Source organism: Geospiza fortis, unplaced genomic scaffold, assembly GCF_000277835.1.
Source record: "Geospiza fortis unplaced genomic scaffold, GeoFor_1.0 scaffold53, whole genome shotgun sequence".
Taxonomy (NCBI): Eukaryota; Metazoa; Chordata; class Aves; order Passeriformes; family Thraupidae; genus Geospiza; species Geospiza fortis.
The window spans coordinates 12413123-12422020 of NW_005054305.1; positions in this window are offsets into that span (position 1 = coordinate 12413123).

The window sequence follows — 8898 nt, forward strand, 5'->3', positions numbered from 1 at the left end:
AGAACACCAGGCTTTTCTAATAAATAATGAATTATAAATAAATAGAAGGGCTTTTTCTTTGTGCTATTTTCTAATGCACTATTATGTAACTTAGTCCCCAGCACATTCCTAACCACTCATAAAAGTCAGAATGTGTACTTGACCCCTGATTCCAATAGGCATACAAAGAATCAATCACTTTACACTATATCATGTTTCATATATATTTTTTTACATATGTTGCTATTCTCTTTTTTTCAGTACCAACTGGAAAACAGGTCACTTTCAAACCACTAAGAAAAGCAAATACAGTGAACTACTATTTGCCTTTCTTCTCATCCATTTTTCGCAGGAGGCTGAGGCAAACAGTTGTTTCCAAGCATCTGCTGCTTTTACTGACAAATTAACACAGCAGAATTCTAGAAGGCCATCAAAATCCCAAAATCTAACTTTCAGAAAGCAGCGACTGAAATGCATCAGTGCTAACATTAAACTGTTCCTTTTTTCTCCCTCTTTGAGCTGCATTGTTTTTGCTTCACATGATACCACGGTGCAAGATAGGTTATAAATTATTATCTTTATTCAGTGACTTTTGTGCTAGTTAAACAAGTCTTTGCTTTGCAGGTTTTTTTTTTAAATATGTACTAAAACATCCCTGAAACATAAAAGAAAATATACATATAAATATTATGATGACCATTCATGTCCATTAAAAAGCTTTCTACTCCCTAGAACACGTTCAAGGTAGTAGAATTAATCACCTGTGCAGATTTCATACTACAAGTTCATGTAAAGCAATGTCCTTGAACCAAGAGTAGAGGCTGAAATGTGCCTACAGCTCAGAACTTATCTGAACACTTCTGCAGCTGTCAGCTTTTCATAGCATACCTGACCCTCTGCTGACTCCTGTGGATAAAAAGCCTTTTATAATGGTTTCTAACTCAGCAAAACAGGAAGTGTAACTTCTCATGATCTGCTACTTATTTGTAGGAAAATTGCAAAATTATGAAATGGATTGGACTGTCTTTAATCAAGGGATATGTTGATTCCATAAAACATGCTTGTTTTATGTCCAGTGACTTCATAGAAGGAATTCAGTCCCAGAGCAGAGTTGCCAATCAACATCTATATTGCCTGCAGCATAATACTGTATCATTAAGCCAGGCTAATTATCTTTAAAATAGAAAATCAGTAACTACAAAATGATTTTCAATTCCTCATCTATGTTGTGAACTGTATTTTGATTAACCTCTTGGCTCACATAAGATGATTTTAAAGAAATGGTCAGAAAATGAATCCTACAATAAGTCTTACAAGTGAACAGTCCATATGGTTCATTACAAAGAGCAGAGAAAAGTTGTTCTTCTCCAAAGAAAGACACTCCACAGAAAAATCAAGAAGTCTAAATATTTCCAAGTGAGCACCAACTGGCATGTCATCTCTTGACAGTATTTTTCCTTAGAGTAAACCATAAACAACTATACACCTGGCTACTATATTTTAGTAGAATAACCACAACAAAAAGGCGAAATCTGTGCTTTCATTTGGTATTTTGCTTCCACAGCTTCCACACTCATCTATGTAATTGTCTGTATTTTCCAATATCCTACATATATTTTCTTCTGAGCTGACCTGCAGTGCTACTAAGATCCTTATTCAAACCAATTTATTTTGCAGATCCTACAAGAAGTCAGCCAACTAAAACTGGTGTCTTATTCCATTTTTGAAAATATCAATCTACAAGTGACAGTTATACAGGATAAAGCCACCGATGCTCATGACTACACCTCACTTTTAACACCACATTAAATCATGCTTGAGAAGCCCTCAGGATAGGCAGTGTCTCTTTTCACCTATTTTGAGAAGCACTTTCATCCAATTAGGTGCTACAGTAATAAATTCTTATTTTTATTATTAAAAGAACACTCTTAATAATCTAATGTCAAAAGTTGTTAGCGTTGGTAATACTGAAGGCTGCAGTGTCTATAATTTGCTAGCTTTGCCAAGGTTCCTCTTAGTGACAAATCACATGACAAGTTTTCTACAGTCTTGAGGCAACACTAACAAGCTGCATGAAGTTCATCCTCTCTCACCCTATAAGATAATATGATCTTCAAATTAATCAGATGCCTTCATGATGAAGACAGTTTTAACTGCAGAATTATGGAAATTACTGCACTCACTTGGCAACTTTTCAGGCACTAATGCTTAGCTTTACTGTAAAAACAGGGGGTTTTTTTGTGAACTGATGCATTAATTAATAATTCCTGGTCTCCACGATCTTTTTTTGCTACTCCAAATTCTATCAATTTTCCAAAATAAGATGCCCAATGCAGGGAAACATTTTTGTAGGTAGAATATCTCTCCAAGTGCAATAAAAAATAACTGAAAGAACAATACAGATTCTATGCCTGTTAAATGCTCCTAATGTGTTATGCATCTCAATTATACCCACACAGACATACAGATGGAAAAAAAGGTTGTTTTATAGAACAACACTGTAATAAAAATGGTAAAACACTTCCCATTCTAGCTTATGAACTCAAACTAACTGAAATGGAAGACAGAAATACTTTAACAAAAATACACCTTTCTTTTATTTTCTTTATGAGGAAAATCTGTGTTTTGCAGTGCTTCCATTACTGGAAGTTCTCATTCCATTGTCTAATTCTACATATTTCCTCCCATTTCTTTGTGACTGCTTCAATGCCAGCATCTTTAACAGTGTAGCCTAATTAGGCAGAATATACACTGCTTTGTAATCTTCTGTCATCACAGCTGCAATACCATTATCAGCTCATGCAATACGTTTTGGTGGTTTAAGAAACTGCATACCTTTGGCTTATCCTGAGCCAATATTTATACTTAATAAATGAAAATATTTAAACTTGTTTACTGGGAAAGAAGATAAATATCTTTGCTTACTAGCAATCCTTAAATTTAAAAAAATTGTATAATTGTTACCATTTACTCACCTATAGATTAATCATGTACCTAGTGGTCAAAATGAAAATGCACTCACTTTTGTATAACTGCTACATGTTTCAATGGGAAATGTATTAATGAATCAATTACTCCTAAAATAAAAGATAGTACAAAGTTGGAAGTGAAAGTATGATACATTATTTGATACTTTTACATTTGCATCCTGATGTTCCACCAAACAAAAAAAGTCACACTATTAATGATAGTGCTGATTTGAAAAGGCAGCAATTAAGTATGTGGTCCCTTTAAACCTCAGAGTTTTGAACTGTGGTGGTAGTTATTTTAACCCTGGAGAGGGTTATGGGCCCCTTACAAGACCAGAAGAACTCTTTTTCACCCTGAAGAGCTATCCTTACAACATTACCAAACCACTAGGCTGCTGTATTGTTAGAAACTTAATCGGCACTCTAAAAGAAGGTTTCTTAAAACTACAAGAAGCACTGTGAACGCACAGCAAGGGAAATCTATGCCTGTGTGCCTCCATTTTACCTGTAAACTGCCTTGCACCTCAACAAGAGGAGTACTTATTTCTTCTTAAAGTCTGTGTCCATTAATGCATGACCAGAGACTGAAATGCTTGAAATACTTGGTTAGTCTTAGAAGTGAGATGAAATAGAATTTATTTCCTTTCTTAATACTACTCCAGCTAAGGATGGCTAAATGGTATTTAAACACTCTGAATCCAAATGTATATGTTTACACACAGGCTATGTGTGTTGTTTTTTTAAACTCTCCCTTGATTTGGCCCCTTTTTTTAATCAGTATCACTTAATTCAGATATTTTTAAAGCATTCATCACCCCCTAATCTCAAAATTCCTCTCTTCCTTTGAAGAACTATTTTTCTTCTACAATTGCTGAAAAAAATAACAAAACAAAACAAAAACCAAAAAAAGGGAAAAAAGGAAGCAAGAAAGGAAAAATGAGTGCTCAAGACTACTGAGCTGAATTAAGTTTTTTGCAAGAATAAGAAAACATCATTGTCCCATCACAGTTCATTTAATCTGAGAGGAAACTTCTAATTTCTGAAGGAGATGAGAATCCCAATAAAATACATCTGCAGATAGATATGTACTTTAGGGGAAATCTTAAAAACAATACATAAATCCTTCCTGTACAATTTTCTTTATGAGCAGAGAGAACAATTTATTTTCCCTTACTCTCTGTTATATAACTTTATTTCTAACAAAAGAGTATTAGAAAGAGCTATGTTTTATCTGGCCATACCCTTCTAGAAAAGGTCTTAAAACAGTATGAAAAAAAGAAAAAGCACATCCAAATACGTGCTGACGTAAATGATGTAACATGTATTTTCTGAACTCATTGCCCAATCAATAACCTTCACACAAATCCAATATATACAACTGCATGCAGTTCAATAAGCCTGGTAGACACTCCTGTATTAACAAAGCATACAACATTTTGACCTTGTACAATTAGCTACATTAGATTACTTTGTAAGTAAAGGAAATTTCTACTTGGGCACCTTACCTTCACATACAAAAGTAAATGGAACTTTCTAATGTGAGTACAGTGCATTATCAGTGGCTATAATTACAACTCTCTTTTCTAGCTTATCTTGCTGGATTTTTTTTTTATCTTACAACACAAATTAAAAAATATGCAAGCCCCACTGTATTTGAAGGAGAAACACACGTTTTCTAAATACCAAAATTACAATAGACTATGACATACCTTCTACATATATAGAATAGTTTCCTTTCTGAAAGGCTGGAACAAATCTCTAATACGTTGTGCTGGTTTGGACTAGGATATAGTTAATTTTCTTAATAGCACATAGTATGGGCTATGTTTTGGATTTGTGCTGGAAACAGTGTTGGTAACTGTAATCCAGTACTGCTGAACAGTGTTTACACAGTCAAGGACTTTTCTGTTTCTCACCCCACCCCACCAGTGAGGAGGCTGGGGGTGCACAGGGAGTTGGAGGGGACGCAGCTGGGACAGCTGACCCCAACTGACCAAAGGGATCTCCAGTACCATGGGATGTCACACTCAGGATATAAAGCTGGGGGAAGTAGAAGGAAGCAGGGACCTCTGGGGCAATGGTGCTTGTCTTCCTAAGTCACCATTACATGTGATGGAGCCCTGTTTTCCTGGCAATGGCACAACACCTGCCAGCCAAATGAAAGCAATGAATTAATTGCTTGTTTTACTCCACCTGTGTGCATGGCTTTTGCTTTACTTATCAAACTTGCTTTATCTCAAGCCACGAGTTTTTTTCACTTTTACTCTTCAGATTATCTCCCCCCTCCCCCCCAGGGTGAGAGGGTGAGTGGCAGTGTAGGGCTGAGTTGCTGGCTGGGGTTAAACCATGACATAAACAGAATTCAAGAAACTATTCAATACACCCAGAGATTTAGTTGCATGACAGAAAATGAGTATGAGCTTTAATAAAGCTTTTCTGTATTTGCAGTTTGAAGATCTATAGCTGTCCTAGGATGGCAGCCAGGTACTTCCTCTGTGCATTACTGAAGTCAAATAATCAAAGCTTTCATTGCTCTAAATCTGTGTAGTCAGACTTTACCGCTTCAAAGTTATCTTCTGAGATTTTTAAAGAAGCAAGAGTATAGCTATCCAAATTGACCCGAACTGTTACTGTATTTCTACTGCTACTGAAAATTTCCAGTGAAAAATGGACCATCATTTTGCCACTGTTTTTTGTAGCATAAAAGAAAGGTTGTCTTTAGCTTCTGCTCAGGAAAAATATGGGATGCAGCAGTAAAAGGCTCTGGGAAGAAAAATTCAAAGAGATTGCTATGTATCAGCTAAAGTGGCAGAGATTCACAAAAATGCAAAGGAGGAGCTCTGGCTTAAGAATGACTACTGGAAGGAAAACAGAGAGATTCATGATTTGGAGACAGATAGGATAGAACTGCGAATTGAGAATAGAAGGAAAGGCTACATGCACAGACTATTCTCTCTTCTGTGTTTGTTCTGAAGCCAGAACAGCGTATCACAGCTATTATATCCATAATATAATAGGAAATATCCTATTACAGTACATATACAGAAATATCCTAATACAGTACAAGTGAGAAGACACAAGATATAATGGAGGAGAAAATAATGGAAGCTACGGGAAAGATAAGACTATCAGAAGGCAGGCTAGGGAAAAGTACACCTTGACTTTACACAGGTAAAAATTAGCAATCACAAGACCAGAGAGGAAAAATAAATATAATGCAAGACTTTAAAAAAGAAAGTTAATCAGTAATATTAACACAGTTATATTAACATCCCTTGTTCCATCTACACTTGAACATAACTACTTCATTTCCTTACTGTGCAAAAAGGTTTGGAGGAAGTTGTTTGATATGGGTTTCTTTTTGTTGCTTTCTGAAACCTAAGCCAGTAGATTCAGTCTGATCAGAAAAAATCCTCTAACATAATGGAACTATGCCAGAACAAAAACTTTTAGGATTTTTTCCTTCTCATTAAATGAATTTTTTCCTGCTTATTCTCTAACATTAGTATAGTTTTGGCCTAGTAAACATGTACTCTTAATGAAACGTTATCAAGTACTTCAGATTTACTTTTTACATTCTTTAACTTTCTAAATATCTTATTTTCAAACAAATTTTCTTAGTTTCAGTAGAGGTTCTTCCACATGGTGAAGTGAAAATTAAAGCTTTATCCTCCACAAAATAGCAGTGAAGACCACTCCTACAAGACCTTTTCTTTTGAAAGAGAGAAGCAAAGAAGGAAAAAAAAAAAGAAAGGAAAAGACAACAAAAGAAAGAAAACAGTAAAGAAGAAATTGGGGATACTGTGAGGAAATAGAACAGATATCAAGGTTTGATCTCTAGACTATTCATATGCCAACAAATCTATTATTAAAGCATGACATTCCTGAATCACAACAAACTCCGTTAATGAAATTATTCAGATACATGGAAGAAATATTAGAAATTAGAATTACTGCAAAATTTTTCCCCATAAGATCATTCCGACACCAGAAAGAAAACATCATGTCACAATTCCTTCAATTTTCTCAGAACTCAAGGAGAACCATGGGAGCTGTTGAATTTACTTCTTTATATCTACAGTATGAGACACTCATTCCAAGTCTTTTCATTCATATATGAGGTGAAATCCTGTCTCTGCTGAAATCAGTGAGACTTTTGCTATTGATTTCAATGAAACTACAATTTTGATCAGTGTTTGTACTCTCTCTCATGGCTTAGAGAGATTCTTAACAAAAAATCAGACAAACTACACCACAGGGATCCAATTCATTACAGTCATTTTTCATATGGCAGAGGGAAGAAATGTTTTGATTCAATACGAATATTGTGATATTTACCTAGTGCAACAATTTGCATTGAGTCAATCTGCAGTGTTCATAACACAAGCGTTCTTCAGACTTCTGCTGTTACAGCAGACAACGAGAATATATTTCTTTCATTGGTTTGGTTATTAATCTCATCACAACAACTATTCATAGTCCATTTTCACTGCTTAAGAAAAGAGAATAAAGCATACACAAAATCTTAGTGTATGAAACATCAGTAAAACCATTTTTACAACACTGCAGTTATATGTAACCACGAAATTACTACATAAGTTATTATTATTTATTTATTAATATTATTTATTGAACTTCTATCCACATATTTTCTCCTGATTTATGCCCATATAGGGTATGACAGGGTATAAGGATGGGCAATTTCCCAAGTGCATGGACTTTCTCAATGTATCACTGTATTGAACACTCTTCTCTAATGTAAAATTGAAAAACAACTCTTAGGGTGCAGAGGTGCCATACCCAACACTGCACACAGATTCAAGCCCCAGGCTTTATCCAGCTATTATTTGTGCATCTCTGTCTTGAATCCTAAGTTGTAGGTAGCAAAAGGCTGACCACATTGCAACAAGATGTGCAAGTAAAGCAAGGTAGCAAAGCAAGCCAGACAACAAAGCCAGTGAGATAACAAGATAACATGCACCATCAAGAGCAAGAGAGCAAGTTTTAATAGAACCTGCAAACTGCAAAATTAGCTAGAAACAAGTTAGACTGAAAAACAAGAAGTACCAAGCATGCACTGAAGATAGAGCTGAAAAGTTCAACCATGAGGAAGACTACAGAAGCCTTCATCAAAAGACCATCAGGAGACTGATGACCACCACAGAAGGAACCAATGCATGCGCAGAAGTGAAAAATTTATAAAACTGTGACACAGCTTTATGCAAATATGAGTATGCTAATGATACATTGTAATTATGATGTTGTGTGGAAAGACTTTTAAAATGTAGTTGAAAGCTAGAGGATTGAGAGTTTTTGGCAGAAAAATCCCCCTCACTCCCAGCACTGAATAAACAAATAGCTGCTCTGCAGCTGTCTGACTACTATAGAATTTTATTTTCTTGTCCAGTTTTGGGCATCAGGATAGAGAGGGGCACCAAAGCAGGTGAAGGGCCTGGAGCACATGTTCCATGAGGAGCAGCTGAGGGAGCTGCGATTGTTTAGCCCGGAGAAGGCTCAAGGGGTGAAAGGAGGCTGTAGCCAGGCAGGGAGGTCAGCTTCTTGTCCCAGGCAGCCAGTGACAGGATGACATGAAGAGAGATTCAGGGTAGACATTGGGAGGAATTTCCCCACAGAAAGGGTGATTAGACATTGGAACGGACTGCCCAGAAGCGGTGGGGCCGCTATCCCTGGACATGATTAAGGAGACTGGATTTGGCATTCAGTGCCACGGTCTAGTTGACAGGGAAGCGCTCGGTGACAGCTTGGAGTCGACGATCTCATACTAAACTGATTTTGTGACTACCATTTCGCAGTTGAAAAGCAACCAACAATCCAGCAAAGGCTTTCAAAGAACTGAAAGATGTTTTTAGGCCTTTCGAGTAAAAAAAAGAAAAAATAAAAATAAAAACCCCAGCAAACACAAAATGAAAGCCCAGCGGAGGCCCTGTTC